This window comes from Scyliorhinus torazame, chromosome 7 (genome assembly GCF_047496885.1).
Source record: "Scyliorhinus torazame isolate Kashiwa2021f chromosome 7, sScyTor2.1, whole genome shotgun sequence".
Classification (NCBI taxonomy): domain Eukaryota; kingdom Metazoa; phylum Chordata; class Chondrichthyes; order Carcharhiniformes; family Scyliorhinidae; genus Scyliorhinus; species Scyliorhinus torazame.
This window is the reverse complement of record NC_092713.1, coordinates 314,647,123-314,669,107: the sequence shown is the minus strand read 5'-3', so window position 1 is coordinate 314,669,107 and position 21,985 is coordinate 314,647,123.

The window sequence follows — 21,985 nt, the reverse complement described above, 5'->3', positions numbered from 1 at the left end:
CACCCTCCAGTGCCAGTACATCCTTTCTCAAGTAAGAAGACCAAAACTGAACACAATACTCCAGGTGTAGCCTCACTAACAGCTTATACAGTTGCAGCATAACATCCCTAGTCTTAAACTCCATCCCTCTAGCAATGAAGGACAAAATTCCATTTGCCTTCTTAATCACCTGTTGCACCTGTAAAACAACTTTTTGCGACTCATGCACTAGCACACCCAAGTCTCCCTGCACAGCAGCATGTTTTAATATTTTATCATTTATATAATAATCCTTTTTGCTGTTATTCCTACCAAAATGGATAACGTCACATTTGTCAACATTGTATTCCATCTGCCAGACCCTTGACCATTCACTTAGCCTATCCAAATCCCTCTGCAGACTTCCAGTATACTCTGCACTTTTTGCTTTCCCACTCATCTTAGTGTCGTCTGCAAACTTGGACACATTGCCCTTGGTCCCCAACTCCAAATCATCTATGTGAATTGTGAACAGTTGTGGGCCCAACACTGATCCCTGAGGGACACCACTAGCTACTGATTACCAACCAGAGAAACACCCATTAATCCCCACTCTTTGCTTTCTATTAATTAACCAATCCTCTATCCATGCTACTACCTTCCCCTTAATGCCATGCATGTTTATCTTATGCAGCAACCTTTTGTGTGGCATCTTGTCAAAGGCTTTCTGGACTCCGGGGGTGGCTTGAGCGGTGGCCAGGCCCGCGATCGGGGCCAATGATCGGCGGGCCATCGCGATCAGGGAGGGATCTACCTTACTCCGCACGAGCCCACTGTGTGGCACTGTGTGGTGCAGTAAGGGTTAAAAGCCTGGGTTAGTGTCCATGTGACTGCCGCAGTCATGTTTTTAAATCTCCTGGTTTGCAATGCAGCCAGGCTTTGTGGTGACAATATGTGCAATTAAAGCATCCTAAAAGTTTGGGCAAATGGACTTTTGTTCAAATTAAGAGTATTCCTTGGGGAGCAGATAATTAGACACATTGTGTTCAGCTTAGTAAAATGATGTAGTTAAGGGGAGGAGCCAGAGGCTGAAGCGGTCATGTGTTGACGTTTCAACATGGTTTTTAGATTGGGATGTTAACAGAAGGCAAGCATCTGCTCGCAATAAAATTCAGTAGAGATCTGACTGGAGAAGACTAGCCGTTTATTTCCAAACAATTCAGTTAAAGATTTGGATGTTGTTTATTGTCACGTGTACCGAGGTGCAGTGAAAAGTATTTTTCTGCGAGCAGCTCAACAGATCATTAAGAACATGAAAAGAAAAGGAAATAAAAGAAAATATATAACAGGGCAACACAAGGTATACAATGTAACTACATAAGCACCGGCACTGGGGACAGACCAGGAATAGCTTATCTCAAGACAATGAGTAAAAAATTTGCCTGTGAAGAGGACAGGCAGTTTAGACAGTCAAATGAGACAGGCACGGATCTGCAGTCCGTTCTCAAAGGGTTTTATCCACAATGTCGCTTTGCAACAAGTATTTCTGAGTCTGCTAACTGCATTTAAAAGTGGATTTTAGTTTGAGATGGGCGGTTTGAGTGGAAATAAAGATAGCCGTTAAGGATTATTATGTCATTGTTTTGCTAAGTATAGTTTAAATGGTAATTGAAAGCTATTTGTATTTGTACGGATAAAGTTATTAATACTGTGTTAGTAATAAAATTTGTTTAATATACCCTGGGCGGGATTTTCCCTTCTGGGGACTAAGTCCCCACTCCCGCCGGGAAACGAGCGAGAATCACTCCGGACTTTTTCCTCGAATGTCCGGGGTGATTCTCCGTTTTCCAGGGGGCGAGCAGAGTCCCGGCGTGCGTTCCGCAGCAGTGGCTGCCGGCGGGGCCCTGCTAGCCAGACCGCGTGGCCACACGTGCGCACACTGACCTTCCTCGGCGCAGGGCCGCCGACATGGCAGTGCCACACAGTGGGCTCGTGCGGAGTAAGGTAGATCCCTCCCAGATCGCGATGGCCCGCCGATCATTGGCTCCCGATCGCGGGCCTGGCCACCGCTGAGGCCACCCCCGGAGGCAGATACCCCCCCACCAGGACCGCCACTGCGCTCGCAGGTCCCAGCTCCCGCCGGGTGGTATCACATGTAAACCACGCTAGCGGGAGTTCGGCCGGTCGACCGCGGAGAATCGCCGCAGGGGCCTGTTCCAACGGCTCCCGACCTGCACCGCGTCGACCACGCGCGCAGGACTGGCGGGTCCGCGGAGAATCGCGGAAGCGCCGTCGCGCCAGATTTCCGGCGTGAACGGTTATTCTCCGCCCCCGCGCCGGGCGCGATTGTGTTGTGGTGGGTCGGAGGATCCCGCCCATATTCCTATTGGGGAGTGCAATCACTCCTGGAGCAAAGTATGCTTTCCTTACAAATAAAATAATATAGAGGGGTTTCTGTCTGGTATCGTAGCAACTGTTGGGTTCTGGTTCGGGATTGTAGTCCCTTTCATGTCCTCAGTATGTCACAAAGCTCACTCGAATCAATTAAGTACTTTTGCAGTGTAGTCATTGTTTTCAGGTGTGTAGTGTGGCAACCAATCTACACGTAGCAAACAGCACAGTGATAATGACCTGGGAATCTGCCTTAAGAGATGTTGATGGAGAAATAAACATTATCATAAATTGAAGAAGATCAGAGAGTTTGCCTGATGTCTTGACCAACATTTCTTTCTTAACCAACGACACCAATGTCTGGATTTTACCAGAAATCCAGGAATGATGTCCCCAACTTCTTGCGATGATTTTATAGAGAAGCAAATGTTTATTAAGAAACAGGAAAAAAAAAAAAATAGAATCACACTTAAGTAAGACAATGGCATTGCCACCCGGTTATCAAAGTCCATGATGGGACATTGGACAATGTGGACCACTTCCTACACCTTGGGAGCTGACTGTCAACAAGGGGAGACCTCGACAAGCAGGTTTACAGCACCTTCGGGTTCCACTGCAGCATTCAGTCATCTAAAGAAGAGAGTGAAGACCAGAACCTCAGACCCAGCAGCAAGCTCACGGTCTCCTATAGATCAGTATTGATACCTGCCCTCCGATATGGTTCGGAGACGTGGACTAGGTACAGCAGGCACCTCAAAACCCTGGACAATGAGCACTGCCTCCATAAAATCCTGTCAATCCATTGGCAGGATGTCAATGTCCTCACTCATCCCCAGCACCGAAATATAAACCATGACCGATTATCTCTGCTGAGTGGGTCTTCAGCCTTGACACGAAGTTCCCAAAACAGGTGCTCCACTCGGAGCTCGGCACAGCAAGCAAGCCCCGGGAGAGCAAAGGAAATGCTTCAATAACACCCTCGGAATGGCCTTTAAAAAGTGCAACATCCCCACCGACACCTGGCAATCTCTGACTCAAAACCTCCCGAAGTAGAGGAACAGCATTGGGCAAGGAGCTGAACACCTCGGGTTTCTTCGGCGAGAGAAAGCTGGATCCAAGTGCTGACGACAAAAGGAGTGTGTGACAACACGGGTATCCCACCCTCCGGCTCCTCCAATCATCATCTGCCCCCCTGTGACAGAGACAGTGGGTCGTGCATAGGACTCCTCAGTCACCTGAAAACTCGTTTTTAGTCTCGAAGCAAATCATCGAAGCAAGGCTTCAGTAGGGTCCTCTTCAGGCAGCATGGTAGCACAGTGGCTAGCACAGTTGTTTCACGGGGATAGGGTGGGGAGGTGGGCTTGGGCTCTTTCCAAGGGACAGTGCAGACTTGATGGGCCGAATAGCCACCTTCTGCACTGTAAATTCGATGATTCTACGATCCTCAACTCCGAGGGACTGTCTAAGAAGAATACCTCCCCAATACTGTACTGTCCCATCTGCTTCGACCATAACCTTAAAGCTGAGAGTGGGGTTTGAATCCGGAACCTCCTGCCGATGAAGCAAGTCTGAAACAATTTAATATTTGGGGCAGCATTACAATGATGTTTTATGTCTGATATGTTATTGAATATAGTCTGATGATTTAACGGTATTATCTATCTGAGACAAGCAGATGAGGGATGGGTGGCCCGGTGGCAGAGTGGTTAGCACTGCTGCCTCTCGGCACCGAGGGCCTGGGTTCGATCCCGGCTGCAGGTCACTGTCCGTGCGGAGTTTGCACATTCTCCCCGTGTCTGCATGAGGTTCACCCCCACAACCAAAAGATGTGCAGGGTAGGTGGATTGGCCACGCTAAATTGCCCCTTGATTAGAAAAAAGAATTGGATACTCTAAATTTATTTTAAAAAACAGACGAAGTAGACCCCCAGATGCCAGGTCCCTAGATTGGGCAGGAGGTACTTGTGAAAAAGGGACCTACCTGGCAGGCTGGGCTTACCGGGTAGTCTTCAAGTTGCATGGGAGATCTGCATGACTTTGGGAGAATGCCTGAGCCACAGCCAAATCCCAATGGGCTCACGGATAATTGCCTTTAAGTATCTCAATAATGGGCATAATTAGCCAGCAGATGGTACCCCTGTGTTGGTCCGTTCCCGCCGCTGATTGAGTGGAGGTCAGTTTTCCTGACATTGGGACCGGGCCTCTCCGCTGGTCCTGCGATTATACAGGCCCATCGACCCCTGGCCCGCTCCAGAGAGCTCCACTGAATCGGGGCCCATGTGTGGACCTCAGGCTCAAACAGCAACCAGCATTCACAAAGGCCTATCGATAGATTAAGTGAATAAGACTGAGAATTTCAGCAGAGATAAATGTGAGATCATCTACTTTGGACCTCAAAAAGGATCCTAAGACAACACCTTCCAAACTCACGACCATCTAGAAGGACAAGAGCAGCAGATACCTGGGAACCGCACCACCTGGAGGTTCCCCTCCAAGTCACTCACCACCCTGACGTGGAAATATATCGCCGTTCTTTCACTATTGCTGGGGCAACATCCTGGAACTCCCTCCCTAACAGCACAGTGGGTGTACCTACACTTCAAGGACTGCAGCGGTTCAAGAAGGCAGCTCACCACCACCTTCTGAAGGGCAACAAGGGATGGGCAATAAAAGCTGGCCTGACCAGCGACACCCACATCTCGTCACTGAATTTTTAGAAATGGGAGGCTTTAAATTGTAAAAAGTTAGAAACAGCGGATGTTCAAAACGATTGAGAGGCCCAGGTGTATAGATCATTAAAAAGCCATGAGCAAGTGCTCAAAATAACTCAAAAGGCAAAAGTTGGCCATTGTACATGGCGGCTCTTCGAATATAATGGACTACAAGTCATGCTTCAATTGTAGAAAGCTCAGGTTAGATCACACCTGGAGTTATTATGAGTAGTTTTGTGTTCCATGTCTTTGGAAGGATATATTGGCCTTGGAGGGAGTGCAGTGTGGAATTGCCAGAGTGAAACCTGGGTCTGGATTTACATGTCTCCATCCATGTCACAACTGAGGCTGGCTGAAGAGATAAATTCTGGACGGGAGCTGATGTGCAAGTTCCGCCTCCATTTCCTGATCTTCGTGTTTCCGTCTGGGTGGGAAACAAGGCGGGCTGTATTTCAGAGTATCAGTTCGGAGAGATGAGCGAATTTAAGAGAGTACCTGTATTGGGAAGGGAATCCAGATCCCATTGTGATCATTCCCAAAACTCCTGCGAAAGATCTCAGAAGCACATTGTCAGCAAGGCTGCTGAAAGGCAGACTGGAGGCGGAGAACCTTTATTCCAAAGTTACTCCAAAACTGATAACTGTTTGTTTAAGGCACCTGAATGTCACTGTTTGAAGTGCTGACCTTTGATCTGGAAGGACGGGGGAAAGGGAGTGAATAGAGCTTCATCAACTCAGGAGCTCCAACGATACCTGGCAGTAAAGGCATTGGGCGAACCGGCCAGGCTACCACACCAATTGTACCTCTGAAGGTGGCCTCCAGTTCTCAAATGTGTTAGGCCTCTCACAGAGCCAGACCATCGAGGTAAGAGAGCAGCAGGTGTATCCCACAAGAACAATGATCCCAAGCATCAATCATAGATTATCATAGAATTTACAGTGCAGAAGGAGGCCACCCGGCCCATCGAGTCTGCACCGGCTCTTGGAAAGAGCACCCTACCCAAGGTCAACATCTCCACCCTATCCACATAACCCAGCAACCCCACCCAACACTAAGGGCAATTTTGGACACTAAGGGCAATTTCTCACGGCCAATCCACCTGACCTGCACATCTTTGGACTGTGGGAGGAAACCGGAGCATCCGGAGGAAACCCACGCACACACGGGGAGGATGTGCAGACTCCGCATAGACAGGGACCCAAGCCGGAATCGAACCTGGGACCCTGGAGCTGTGAAGCAATTGTGCTATCCACAATGTTACCGTGCTGCCCGAGAGGCATGTCCAAGAATGGATTAGGTAGGTGGAAGTTGACAGCCCTCCAGCGATGACAAAACACGAGCTAGCTATCCACACAAACCAGTGCTTTTCAAGACAGTCAATCAACAATCTTTCTTCTCAAGGACAATCGCACAATGGGACAAGTTGACAAAGGAAATAGTCCCAGGCCCCATCACTGGACACCTTCAACACCCATCTTTAGATCATTCCCATTTAGATTTTCATTGTCAGGGCGACCATCTTAGGAGCTCATGTTGTATTGTAGCTGGTGCTGACCATATAAATTTGCGGGAATCGGATCTTAGTTTGTGCCACGACCAAAGCAGACGTAGAAGGACATAATGAATGCTGACCAACCAGTGATGCCCACATCGCAAGAATGGGTAATGGAACCCAGAATGCAGGGTGTATCATGATCGGCACAGCTATCCAAACATTCTCAGCCTTCTCCTGCACTGGCACTTCAACATAGCTGCCCTCCCTCCTCCAGGGGGAGCTGTCCATGAATACCTCTGACTCTGACACCTTCTCCTGCACTCTGGGTATCTCATGCGGTGACCCCAACTCTAATAACGCACAAGAATTCACCAAGGTGTAAGTATCTGTGGAGGGGAATCGTGTGATCACCTGATGTGACACTGCACCCTTGGGGAGGGATTTTCCCAGCCCACTGATGGAGACCACCCCCCAGCCCGGGTGCGAACCAACGAGAAACCCCACTGACAGTGGCGAGGCCGGAGGACCCCACCACCGACCCTTGGCGGGCCGTCTTCACCACCGCAATATACGCCACGGGGAGGGGGACGGGGGAAATCCCAGCCTTGGAGATCACCCCCTTTTCCTAATGTCCATGGGGGTGCGGCATGCGGCTGGGATCTGTGTGAAACACAAGGGACGGGATTCCCCAATCGCCAACGTCAAAATCTGGAACGGTGATTGGGCGGTGAATCGGTTCCGATGCTGAAATCGCGGCAAGTATCATATCGCAATGCTCCAGCACCTCGACAGCGGCATCAATGCAATCCAGAAAGTACACACAGTAAACACGGAGCCTGCATTCTCCGGGCCCTCCGCCTCCGATGGGCCGGGTTCCCGGCGGCGAGGTTCACTGGTGCGTTTAAAAACCGGGAACCCAGCGTGGTGGCTGCTGAGGGAGAGAGAGGAAGTAAGGAAGGTGATCAACGTCGTTATAGTTTGCTGACAATTGTGCCGCTGCCCAGGGGGCTTCTGCCAGGGCCGGGGGGGAGTAGCGGGGGGTGGCCAGGAGGTGGGGTTGGGGTTGGGCTGGACGGGCACGGAACGCCATTGCCACAGCCGGCAAGGCAGCCATGCAGCTGCGCACACCGCTAACTGCCCACTTTGAACCTAGGGCCATGGGTCATATGGGTGTGTCCCCCCCAGGGCACCCCCCTGAGTGCCCTCTGGCCCCAGCCGACCCATCAGCGGGATGGGTGCACTCCAGCGTAACCAGTGCCACCTTGTTGGCTGGGATGAGTGTGTGTGGGGAGTGTATTGTGTTTGTGCGGCTGCAGCTTGTCAGCCTCCCGACTGTCAATCACGGACCCGGCGAATCCGGCACCGTTTCTCATTGGAATCAATAGTGCTAGCCCCATAATAGTAGCAGAATCGATCCAGGCGTGGTGCCGGTTTTTTCTGTTGTAAAAGTCCACGGATTCTTCGTTAGCGTCAACACTCAGAAACAGTGAATCCTGCCCAAGAATAAACGAATGACTAGGATAAGAATAGGGCCAGTCAAGGACAGTAGTGGGAAGTTGTGCTTGGAGTCCGAGGAGATAGGAGAGGTGCTAAATGAATATTTTTCGTCATTATTCACACAGAAAAAAGACAATGTTGTCGAGGAGAATACTGCGATTCAGGCTACTCGACTAGAAGGGCCTGAGGTTCATAAGGAGGAGGTGTTAGCAATTCTGGAAAGTGAGAAAATAGATAAGTCCCTTGGGCCGGATGGGATTTATCCTAGGATTCTCTGGGAAGCGAGGGAGCAGATTGCTGAGCCTTTGGCTTTGATCTTTAAGTCATCTTTGTCGACAGGAATAGCGCCAGAAGACTGGAGGATAGCAAATGTTTTCCCCTTGTTCAAGAAGGGGAGTAGAGACAACCCCAGTGACTATAGACCAGTGAGCCTTACTTCTGTTGTGGGCAAAATCTTGGAAAGGTTTATAAGAGATAGGATGTATAATCATCTGGAAAGGATAGTCAACACGGTTTTGTGAAGGGTAGGTCGTGCCTCACAAACCTTATTGAGTTCTTTGAGAAGGTGACCAAACAGGTGGATGAGGGTAAAGCAGTTGAGGTGGTGTATATAGATTTCAGTTAAGCGTTTGATAAGATTCCCCACGGTAGGCTACTGCAGAAAATACAGAGGCATGCAATTCAGGGTGATTTAGCAGTTTGGATCAGAAATTGGCGAGCTGGAAGAAGACAAAGGGTGGTGGTTGATGGGAAATGTTCAGACTGGAGTCCAGTTATAGTGGTGTACCACAAGGATCTGTTTTGGGGCCACTGCTCTTTGTCATTTTTATAAATGAGCTGGAGGAGGGCGTAGAAGGATGGGTGAGTAAATTTGCAGATAACACTAAAGTCGGTGGAGTTGTGGACAGTGCGGACGGATGTTACAAGTTACAGACGGACATAGATAAGCTGCAGCACTGGGCTGAGAGGTGGCAAATGGAGTTTAATGCAGAAAAGTGTGAGGTGATTCATTTTGGAAGGAATACCAGGAAGACAGAGTACTGGGATAATGGTAAGATTCTTGGCAGTGTGGATGAGCAGAGAAATCTCGGTGTCCATGTACATAGATCCCTGAAAGTTGCCACCCAGGTTGAGAGGGTTGTTAAGAAGGCGTATGGTGTGTTAGCTTATATTGGTAGAGGGATTGAGTTTCGGAGCCATGAGGTCATGTTGCAGCTGTACAAAACTCTGGTGTGGCCGCATTTGGAGTATTGCGTGCAATTCTGGTCGCCGCATTATAGGAAGGATGTGGAAGCATTGGAAAGGGTGCAGAGGAGATTTACCAGAATGTTGCCTGGCATGGAAGGAAGATCTTATGAGGAAAGGCTGAGGGACTTGAGGCTGTTTTCGTTAGAGAGAAGAAGGTTAAGAGGTGACTTAATTGAGGCATACAAGATGATCAGAGGATTGGATAGGGTGAACAGTGAGAGCCTTCTTCCTCGGATGGTGATGTCTAGCACGAGGGGACATAGCTTTAAATTGAGGGGAGATAGATATAAGACAGATGTCAGAGGTAGGTTCTTTACTCAGAGAGTAGTAAGGGCGTGGAATGCACTGCCTGCAACAGTAGTGGACTCGCCAACACTAAGGGCATTCAAATGGTCATTGGATAGACATATAGACGATAAGGGAATAGTGTAGATGGGCTTTAGAGTGGTTTCACAGGTCGGCGCAACATCGAGGGCCGAAGGGCCTGTACTGCGCTGTAATGTTCTATGTTCTTTAAGATGTGTTAATGAGAGTTCACCTTTGACATCCCAAGGCTATGAAAATATGTCACCATCCACATCACCCAGTGCTCAGTATTCAGTCATGTGACTCTTGCCTCAGGACTATTGCCGTGCTTGCTTACCCCTTCTGCCAGCCCTACATTCACTTCCTCCCCTTGCCACCATCATCCTTACCCCACCCCCCCACCCCCCCCCCACCCCCGCCTAGCATGCAACACCATCATTCCCACCAATAGAAGCATGCCAACATATGACTCGCTCACGGCGAATTGCAGCTGGAGTTGTCTCTGATGCTCTGGTGACAGGGCACAATCTCCACGGCCCTCTGCTCCACTGTGCGCCCTTCATCAGTGGTGTCTCACCACCAGTCTGACCCATCTCCTAACATTGTCTACCCTCTTTTCTTGTGAGAACAAGAGGAGGGTGTGTGAAACACACTGTCTCCTTCACAGACAGATATTGCTCATCAGTGTGGCTGGATCTGACAGTGATCACATGTGTGTTCTTCCTTCTGATTGTCTCATGTCCACATAGTCCTCCTGGTTACAAGAGAGGCGTGTATCATGTGTGGCCCACCTACACTGGAATGTCACTTAGAAACCATTCATGGCCATCTGGCAACTGTATCAACAAAAGCAGGCTGAACAGATTGGGTTTGATTCAACTAAATTGGAACAAAGTCCCATTGTGAGCTCACAGCGCCGAGAAACACATGGCTAGACAACACGGCCTGCATTGTGGAAGGGCCCACAGTGGTGAATACACGGATGAGGTCGCATATTGCCCCGTTCTGTACACTGGGAGCTCCGCTCGCTAGAACTCCCCAGAGTAGCGAGAGATCGGGATGGCATTTTTAAATGGGCATGCAGTTGTGGGCCTCCGATCCCCTGGGAAAGCCCATGAATACCTTTTTGCCTGGTCCCCGTTTGTGGGGAGAAGTGCTGAACGGCGCTCACCCGAGGTCTCTGAGGCGAAGGGGATGAATCCCAATGTCTCAGGTACCTCGGGGAACTGCACATTAGAGTGAGACTAACTGTTTCACTCTGATATGCAGATTTGCCAAAAAATGTTCCCGCCCCTTCACAACATCTCACGAGTTCGGATTGGATCTTGCTATGCGCTGTGAGCCGGGTAGATCCCGGGAGCGGGGTCTCCCGGCTTTTATCGGCCACACTGTGCCGCGGTGAGCTGATGTCCGGGCGCTGTGTGGCCACTGTTTGATTGACATCTTTTTTCCCTTGTAATAACTTCCTGTTCCTCCAAAGAATCTTTCACCAATTGTGCGTTGACTGACATTAAATGAAGCGGGATGAATGGAGAAAAGATTTTGATCTTCATACATGAAGAGCTGTGGTCGAGTGACACCATTAAGCGTCTGCAAGCCGAGCCATTTATTTCAAAGGATCTTTTCAAAGACTCTGGTGCACCCAGTTGCTTCTGAGAGTGGTGAGTATGGGGCATGCATGGGAGGGCATGAAGGGAGCATGTGGGATAGGGGTGGTATGGGAGCATGAGGTGGCATGGAGATGGCATGGGAAATATGTAGGCAGGCGGGCTGGTTGGAAGGGTGAGATGTGAGGGTTTAAGGGTTGAACATTTGTCATTATAATGAAGCCAAGTTCCCTGTAATTGTAAGTTGATGTTCCGGCCAGCTGTCCTTGCCATCTACCTGCCTCCATTGCTGCCTCAGGTGTGCCTGCAGAGGTGGTGGGCTTGATTCCATCCTCCCCGCACACCCACCACACAACCCAACCTCTGTGGAAGAGGAATATGGCAGGGTGGGGCTTCTATCAAACAGGTGGGTCTGCCCCAGGAGCCTGGCTTTGTCAGATGGCAGCCTTGCGTGGGACATTTTGTCACAATAGCGGTGCTGTATAAATACAAATTGGGGTTGTTGTGATGAGAGTCAATTAAGTGCACTCCCACTTAGCAGTGGTATAAATCTTGGGTTGGTTTGCCTGTTTTACAGGAATAGTTACCCAGTGGAAGTCAGAAGAAAACCTCTTCTAGATTCTGAGTAATTGTTGTACTGACCTCCCACAACCCCTCACAGGACTCCCCTGCACACACCCACAACCCCACGCCACCCCATAACCACACCCACTGCCGTCCCACAGACTCCACCCACCCTTGGATTGGAGTTGCCACTCCAGTCGCCCCCATGCCATTGCCACCCCATTCCCCCGTGCTACCCCCTGACTGACCCATCACGGAACATCCCCAATCCCCCACTAACATCCCCTGAGGATGCCCCCAGGGGACTTCCCCCACCTACTCACCACTCACCACCTCCCCTCACCCTCACTACCACCCCTCACTATCCCCCTGACTATCCTACCCCAACCCCTTCCCCCCCCAAGGCCCCAACCCAACCCTTCCCTCCCCCAAGGTCCCAACCCAACCCTCACCCCCCAAGGCCCCAACCCTACCGCCCCCCACCCAAGGCACCAACCCAACCCTTCCCCCTCCCCCAAGGCCCCAACCCTACTGCCCCCCAAAGGCCCCAACCAACCCTCCCCCCCCCCCCCCCCCCCCCCCGCCCGGCATACCCTGACCACATAAGACCCAACATGACCTAACCTGACCCCCCGCACCCCCCGCCCCTCCACCCGGGTCTGACAAACCCCAGGCCTGACCCAACACCCCCTAAATCCTACTCACCTACCTGATACTCTTACCTACTCCCGGGCTCCCTGGTTTGTCAAAGTGGCTGGACATTTAAACTCAGCTGGTTTATGTCGGCTGGTGCCGTGCAAAGGGGGCGTGTCCCCCTTCCCTCCGACGCCCTGTACAGGAGACTGGGGGAACCCTCAGTGCTACGCGGATCTTGCCCGAACCTGAATTGGAAAGCCGGGCGAGATAAGAGCGGTTCAGTTTCAAGGCCACTGGTTACAAACGGTGTGGCAATCCGAGCCAATTGTCACTTCAGCGGAAAGAATGGACCAAACTCCCCTGATTCGGCTCAGAGTCTAACTGTGCCTTATGAAGCTCCGGTTGTGGTATTATCATAACTATCAGCACTGCAAGGATTGATGAAGTGTCGAGATTGGCCACTAGAGGGAGCTACAGGTACAACTATATAAGGCAGTGATGCTACGCCTTGTGGGATAGTGTGTGCAGAAATTAGCTAGTGAGAGTCTGAAGTACAGATAGTGTAAGTGAGAGCAGATCATAGTTTAAACCAGTCATGAGATTAGCTGTAGATGAGTATAGTTTAAGTGTCATTAATCAACTGTGTATTCTTCAGGAGTACATGTCGAATCCAAGTTAGTAGTGTTAATAAATTTATAGCTTTGTTTGAGACAAAGCTATTTTGTGGTCCTTGTGAACACTACGCCAACCATCCTGAAATAAGGAACACAATGAACACCACACCATTGAGGCACTTTCGGATGTTTTATTGCATTGAGGGTGCTATATGAATGCAACGTGTTATTGTTGCGGTCTGTTCACACATGGATGATGAAGCAGGTAAGGTATAGCTGATGTCCTGGCCGTGGGAAGCCGGACCCCATTATGATTGGCATACTGGGAACAAAGGACGGAAAGTGGAAAAAGACTGTCAGAGAAAAGGGGGGGGACTTTTTTTTATCGGCAATTCATTTTTCGGGTTTCAGTTCCGTGAATAAAACATTTGAAGGAACACTGAAATTGGAAACTGAAGGCAGCAATCATCATGCTATCTTTGCTCACCAGCATCCCAAATTTTCTCAAGTTTTTTTTTTGTGTGGGGTGGAGGGGGGGCGGTGGGGGGGGGGATTTGGGTGCAGAAATAATTTCAAAGATGCTATTTTTGTAATTCCCTGTCAAGTGAAATGTATGAGTTTGTTCATTGCTTCTGGAACATTCCAACACCATAAATCTCCACGTCACAGCGAAGGACCTCATCATTTGTGCCCCTCAATGTCAAAACTGAACACGCATTTTGAAATGTGCATTTACTAAATGTAATTACAGAGGCTATATATGATTCAGGAAGCGGAAATTAATCTAATAACACTTTTAAACAACTACCTTAATTATTAAGGTTTAATTACTATTCTGCAAATCTTTTAATGTTCACTGTACAAAAATACTTTGAACCCATGAGTTTCAAAATACTTGTCAGCTTCCCACATTATCACAGGAACTCTACCTCAAATATTGATAACGTCAGCTCTGAAATGCTTCGGGGTGTTGTGAGATTGCAAAAGGTGTGATATAAATGTGAGTTCTTTCTTTTGTAACCTAGGCGGGAATTCTCCGGCATTTGGGATTGTCTGTTCCGGCTGGCAGCGCACCTCTGCTTGAGGGTTTCCCGGTGGTGTGGGGTGACTCCAATGGAGAACCCCATTAACAAGCGTCGGGAAGAGAGAATCTCGCCGCCAGCGAATAGTGCATTGCCGAGTAACATGCGGCTGGGGGACTGGAGAATTCAGTCTTTCTTTCTTTGAGGACATAAGATCACAGGATCACAGAATATGATAGTGCAGAAGAGGCCCTTTGGCCCATTGAGTCTACACCGATGCATGAAAAACACCTGACCTGCCTACCTAATCCCACTTGGCCACCCATAGCCTTGAATGTTATGACGCGCCAAATACTTATCCAGGTACCTTTTAAAGGATGTGAGGCAACCACCCTCCCAGGCAGTGCAGTCCAAACCGTCGCTGCCCTCTGGGTAAAATGTTTTTCCCTCAAATCCCCCCTCAACCTCCCGACCCTCACCTTGAACTTGTAACTGATCCTTCAACTGAGGGGAGCAGCTGTTCCCTATCCACCGTGTCCATGCCCCCCATAATCTTGTGCACCTTGATCAGGTCGCCCCTCAGTCTTCTCTGCTCCAGCGAAAACAACCCAAGCCTATCCAACATCTTTTTATAACTTAAAATCCCATCCCAGGCAACGTTGTGGTAAATCGCCTCTGCACCCGCTCCAGTGTAACCCTTCCTGCGACCAGAATTGCACACAGCACTCCAGCTGTGGCCTCACCAAAGTTCTATGAAACGTGACCTCCCTGCTTTTGTAATCTATGCCTTGATTGATGAAAATGGGGGCCCCATATGCCTTTTTCACCACCTGATTAACTTAAAGGTTCACAATCCTATGCGTCACGAAATGTCTCCTTAATAATAATCTTTATTAGTGTCACAAGTCGGCTTACATTAACACTGCAATAAAGTTACTGTGAAAAGCCCCTAGTCGCCACATTCCGGCGCCTGTTCGGGGACACGGAGGGAGAATTCAGAATGTCCAATTCACCTAACAAGCACGTCTTTCAGGACATGTGGGAGGAAACCGGAGCACCCGGAGGAAACCCACGCAGACACGGGGAGACTGTGCAGACTCCGCACAGACAGTCACCCAAGCTGGGAATCGAACCCGAGTCCCTGGCGCTGTGAAGCAACAGTGCTAACCACTGTGCTACCGTGCCGCCCGCTAATCTCAATTGTAAATCACCAACCTCCTATTTTGGGACTATGACCTGTGAACAGGAAGCAAAACTTTCTCACATCTCTATGTCTTAAAAACTACCTTCACAGTGCAATGAACTACCTTTACAATGCAGACTCAATGGCATTGCCATCGCTGAATCCCCCATTATCAATATTCTGGGGGTTACCATTGACCGGAAACTGAACTGGACCTGTTGTGAAAGAGCAGGTCAGAGGCTGGGAAGTCTGCAGTGAGTAACTCACCTCATGACTCTCCAAAGCCTATCCACCATCTACAAGGCATGGATCGGGAATGTGACGGAATACCCTCCACGTGCCTGGATCAGTACAGTTCCAGCAACACTCTTGAAGCTCAACACCATTCAGGTTAAATGGCCCATTTGATTGGCACCCTATCCACCACGATAGGCATTCACTCCTTCCAGAGTGGCAGCAGTGTGTACCACCTACAAGATGCACTGCAGCAACTCACCAAGGCTCCTTCGGCAGTGCCTCCCAATCCCATCACCTTTGCCACCTAGAAGAACAAGGGAAGTAGATACCTGGGAACTCCACAGTAGTGATATACATCCCTGCATATACACAAGTGGTTAATGTAAATACACTACAACTAAGTAACCACTAGTGGGAGTCCCAGAGATGTATATAATGGACAGACAGGAAATCAGGAGGGCAGTTTTCACAGGAACAGCAGCTGGTGAGCAGGACACAGGCAGACAGCTCAGATGTAACATATAGTATAAGCGCTGGAGAGAGAACGAACTCACACAATAAAGCATCGACTTCAACTGTAAGACTACGAGCTTTATTCAGACACAAGGAATAATACATGGTACCAGAACACTTCAGAATGCTTACTCGAAGATTACACAAGATGCAGACAAAGAAATATCGAAAACAGAAGAAAGCTCGTACCGGACATTCGACGCGGGGAGGCTTCGCTGAGTCAATGAAACCCGTTGGAACTCCACCGCAGCTGAAAAAACAGTAATTTAAGTCATATATGGAACATTTTTAAACAAATATTCAAACTATATATCGTAGCTAATGATCCTTCGACAGTGCCTCCCAATCCCATCACCTTTGCCACCGAGAAGGACAAGGGAAGTAGATACCTGGGAACTCCACCACCCGCAAGGCCCCCTCCAGGCTACACACCTTCCTAACTCGGAACTACATCTTTATTCTTTCACTGGGTTAAATCCTGGAACTGCCTCCTGTCATGTGAGAGTACTTTAAGAAATGGGTGTTTAAGAAATGTACCTTTAAGAAATGGGTGTTTATCAGTGATGTCAGAGTGTGGGTGGAGCTGGGCTGTCTGTCAGCTTTTTACTTTCGTTTTACGCTGCTTGCTGCAGGGTGTGTTTTAGTTTCGTTTTCAGTGTTGGAGCTGAAGCCAGACCAATCAGGTGTACTGCTGTTCTCTCTGCCATCAAAAGACTATCTCTTGATCATTTGGTGAATTCAGAATTATAGATGTTCTCAGTAGTGAATTTAAACCTAATGTGCTTCTGTTAAAAGGTGTTTCTTTTGTCTTCTGGATGTTTTTTGGGAAGCTATTAAGCATTACTTAGTGTTGTATTCTTTGGGGGTTGTATTTGAATTGATGGTTGCTAAGATGTTCACTGTATGTTTTAAAAAGGTTAACTTGAGTTCATAGAATAAACATTGTTTTGCTTTAAAAAATACTTTTCCATTTCTGCTGTACCACACCTGTAGAGTGGGCCATGTGCTCCCCATACCACAATCTATTAAACGTTGTGGGTCAGGTGAACTCCAAGATACACTTTGGGGTTCTTTCAACCCTGGCCCATAACACTCCCCTGAGGGTTTACCTACAACACACGGACTGCAATGGATCAAAAATGCAGCTCACCACCACCTTCCTGAGGATGAATTGTGGATGGCTAATAAATGTTGGTCAAGCCAGCGAAGTCCACATCCTTTGAATGAATAAGTCTTTAAAAATTAGGTTGGAACCGTGGTAGGTGTCTTGCAGCCTATGCAAAGCAATGGAATGACCATAAGACCATACGGCATAGGAGTGGAAGTAAGGCCATTCGGCCCATCGAGTCCACTGATTTCAACTCCATTTACCCGCTCTCTCTCCATAGCCCATTCATTCCTCGAGAAATCAAGAATTTATCAACTTCTGTCTTAAAGACACTCAACGTCCCGGCCTCCACCGCCCTCTGTGGCAATGAATTCCACAGACCCACCACTCTCTGGCTGAAGAAATTTCTCCTCATCTCTGTTCTAAAGTGACTCCCTTTTATTCTAAGGCTGTGCCCCCGGGTCCTAGTCTCCCCTGCTAATGGAAACAACTTCCCTACATCCACCCTATCTAAGCCATTCATTATCTTGTAAGTTTCTATTAGATCTCCCCTCAACCTCCTAAACTCCAATGAATATAATCCCAGGATCCTCAGACGTTCATCGTATGTTAGGCCTACCATTCCTGGGATCATCCGTGTGAATCTCCGCTGGACCCTCTCCAGTGCCAGTATGTCCTTCCTGAGGTGTGGGGCCCAAAACTGCTCACAGTATTCTAAATGGGGCCTAACTAATGCTTTATAAAGCTTCAGAAGTACATCCCTGCTTTTATGTTCCAAGCCTCTTGAGATGAATGACAACATTGCATTTGCTTTCTTAATTAAGGACTCAACCTGCAAGTTTACCTTTAGAGAATCCTGGACTCGGACTCCCAAGTCCCTTTGCACTTCAGCATTATGAATTTTGTCACCGTTTAGAAAATAGTCCACGCCTCTATTCTTTTTTCCAAGTGCAAGACCTCGCACTTGCCCACGTTGAATTTCATTAGCCATTTCTTGGACCACTCTCCTAAACTGTCTAAATCTTTCTGAAGCCTCCCCACCTCCTCCATACTACCTGCCCCTCCACCTATCTTCGTATCATCGGCAAACTTAGCCAGAATGCCCCCAGTCCCATCATCTAGATCGTTAATATATAAAGAGAACAGCTGTGGCCCCAACACTGAACCCTGCGGGACACCACTCGTCACCGGTTGCCATTCCGAAAAAGAACCTTTTATCCCAACTCTGCCTTCTGCCTGACAGCCAATCGTCAATCCATGTTAGTACCTTGCCTCGAATACCATGGGCCCTTATTTTACTCAGCAGTCTCCCGTGAGGCACCTTATCAAAGGCCTTTTGGAAGTCAAGATAGATAACATCCATTGGCTCTCCTTGGTCTAACCTATTTGTTATCTCTTCAAAGAACTCTAACAGGTTTGTCAGACACGACCTCCCCTTACTAAATCCATGCTGACTTGTCCTAATCTGACCCTGCACTTTCAAGAATTTAGAAATCTCATCCTTAACAATGGATTTTAGAATCTTGCCAACAACCAAGGTTAGGCTAATTGGCCTATAATTTTCCATCTTTGTCCTTGTTCCCTTCTTGAACAGGGGGGTTACAACAGCGATTTTCCAATCCTCTGGTACTTTCCCTGACTCTAGTGACTGTTGAAACATCATCACCAACGCCTCCACGATTTCTTCAGCTATCTCCTTTAGAACTCTAGGATGTAGCCCACCTGGGCCCGGAGATTTGTCAATTTTTAGACCTCTTAGTTTCTCTAGCACTTTCTCCTTTGTGATGGCTACCATATTCAACTCTGTCCCCTGACTCTCCGGAATTGTTGGGATATTACTCATGTCTTCTACTGTGAAGACTGACGCAAAGTACTTATTCAGTTCCTCGGCTATTTCCTTGTCTCCCATCACAAAATTACCAGCGTCATTTTGGAGCGGCCCAATGTCAACATTTGCCTCCCGTTTGTTTTTAATGTATTTAAAGAAACTTTTACTATCATTCCTAATGTTACTGGCTAGCCTACCTTCAAATCTGATCCGCTCTTTCCTTATCTCTCTCTTTGTTATCCTCTGTTTGTTTTTGCAGCCTTCCCAATCTTCTGACTTCCCACTACTCTTTGCCACATATAGGCTTTCTCTTTTGCTTTGATGCATTCCCTAACTTCCTTTGTCAGCCATGGCTGCCTAATACCCCCTCTGATAACCTTTCTTTTCTTTGGGATGAACCTCTGTACTGTGTCCTCAATTACTCCCAGAAACTCCTGCCATTGCTGTTCTACTGTCTTTCCCACTAGGCTCTGCTCCCAGTCGATTTTCGTCAGTTCCTCCCTCGTGCCCCTGTAGTTACCTTTATTTAACTGTAACACCTTTACATCTGATTCTACCTTCTTTCTTTCAAATTGGAGATTGAATTCGACCATATTATGATCACTGCCTCCTAAGTGCTCCCTTACTTTAAGATCTTTAATCAAGTCTGGCTCATTACATAACACTAAGTCCAGAATGGCCTGTTCCCTCGTGGGCTCCATCACAAGCTGTTCCAAAAAGCCCTCCTGTAAACATTCAATGAATTCCCTTTCCTTGGGTCCACTGGCAGTATTATTTACGCAGTCCACCTGCATATTGAAGTCCCCCATGATCACTGTGACCTTGCCTTTCTGACATGCACTTTCTATTTTGTGGTGCATCTTGTGCCCCTGGTCCTGACCACTGTTAGGAGGCCTGTACATAACTCCCATTATGGTTTTTTTGCCTTTGTGGTTCCTCAACTCTACCCACACAGACTCCACATCATCCGACCCCATGTCGTTTAGTGCTATTGATTTAATTTCATTCCTAATTAACAATGCAACCCCGCCCCCTCTGCCCACCTCTCTGTCTTTTCGATAGGTTGTGAATCCCTGGATGTTTAAATGCCAGTCCTGAACCCCCTGCAACCATGTCTCTGTGATGCCTACCACATCATACCTGCCAGTCACAATCTGGGCCACAAGCTCATCGACCTTGTTCCGTACACTGCGCGCATTTAAATATAGCACCCTTTATTCTCTATTGACCGTCCCTTTTTGTTTTCTTAGTGTGGTGAACCTTGGTTTACTGAGCCTTTCCATACACTGTGTCATATTTTGTGGGATGGGGACTATTGTAACCTCTCCTGAGTTCTGTCTTTTCGTGCTTTTTTGTATTCCTAAGCAGCTACGCTTCCCACTGATTACTTCACCTCTTGGTTCCCTGACTTTCCCTTCCCCCCCCAATCTTTAGTTTAAAGTCCTATTGACCACCCTATTTACTCTTTTCGCCAGAACACTGGTCCCAGCTCGGTTCAGGTGGAGACCATCCCAACAGTATAGGTCCCCCCTGTCCCAAAACTGATGCCAGTGTCCCATGAAAAAGAACCCCTCATTCCCACACCACTCTTTCAGCCATGTGTTAACTTCCCTTATTCTTGCCTCCCTATGCCAATTTGCACGTGGCTCGGGCAGTAATCCGGAGATTATGACCCTTGAGGACCTGTTTATTAATTTGAATCCTAGCTCTTTATAATCTCTAAACAGGTCCTCTTTTCTAGACTTGCCTATGTTGTTGGTACCGACATGGACCACAACAACTGGATCCTCCCCCTCCCTCTCCAGTATCCTTTCAAGCCGGCCAGAGATGTCCCGCACCCTAGCACCGGGCAGGCAACATACCATGCGGGACTCTTTATCCTGCTCACAAAGGATACTATCTATCCCCCTGATGATAGAATCCCCTACAACTACAACTTGCCTATTTACTCCCTCCCCTTGAATGGCCTGCTGAACCATGGTGCCTTGGTCAGCTGACTCATCCTTCCTGCAACCCTGTTCGCCATCCACACAGGGTGCAAGTGCCTCATACCTGTTGGACAGAGTCAAGGGCTGAGGCTCCTGCGTTCCTGACTGCTGGTTCCCTTTACCTGCCTGACTTGCAGTCACACCCTGCTGTCCCTGGCCACGAGCAGGATTTAAACTACTTACTCTGACAGGTGTGACTGCCTCCTGAAACACAGTGTCCAGGTAAGTCTCCCCCTCCCGGATGTGCCTCAGTGTTTGAAGCTCAGACTCCAGCTCATCAACTCTGAGCCGGAGCTCTTCGAGCAGCCAACACTTACTGCAGATGTGGTCGCTGCAGCTCGCAATGGGATCTGCCAGCTCCCACATCAAGCAGCTCAAGCACATCACCTGACCAGCCATCACTAATTAATTAATTAGTTTAATTTAAGTTTATGGTGGGGGCAGCTTCAGCCAATCAGACACTACCCTGCACTTTTAACTGAAAAACAGCACAATTAGATTAACCATTTACATTTCCTGGTTACCTCGCTGCACCAAACTACCAAATTCTCACTGTCTGTATCTCTCTCACTCCGGCTGTGTCTCCTTGACCTGCGCAATGCTAATAATATAATATAATAATGCTAATAATAATATAATATGGCACTTACCTCCAACCAATGGGTCTTATTATTAGGTTAGAGGAGGATGGCGGGTGGGAGACACTACACGTGTAGTGTCTCGGGTTTCCTCTCCACCAGAGGTCGTTTGAACAAGTCGTTTGCGCTGAGAGCGATGTTTGTTGGTGCAGGGAGGATTTTCAGAGAAGAATTACCTTCGCTCTGCTGAATCGTGATATCGGATTTTGACATTCACCTGAATAAACAAGCAGGATCCGAAAATTATACATCAGAGAACAAGACCATTCAGTGCTGTACGCCTGGGCTGGCCTGTTTGACAGGCTTGTATAAATTCATTCCAATACCTCAGATTTCACCCCGAAATCCTGCAAACTAATTCTTGTTTGAACGCATGTCATAGATCATAGAATTTACAGTGCAGAAGGAGGCCATTTGGCCCATCGAGTCTGCACCGGCTCTT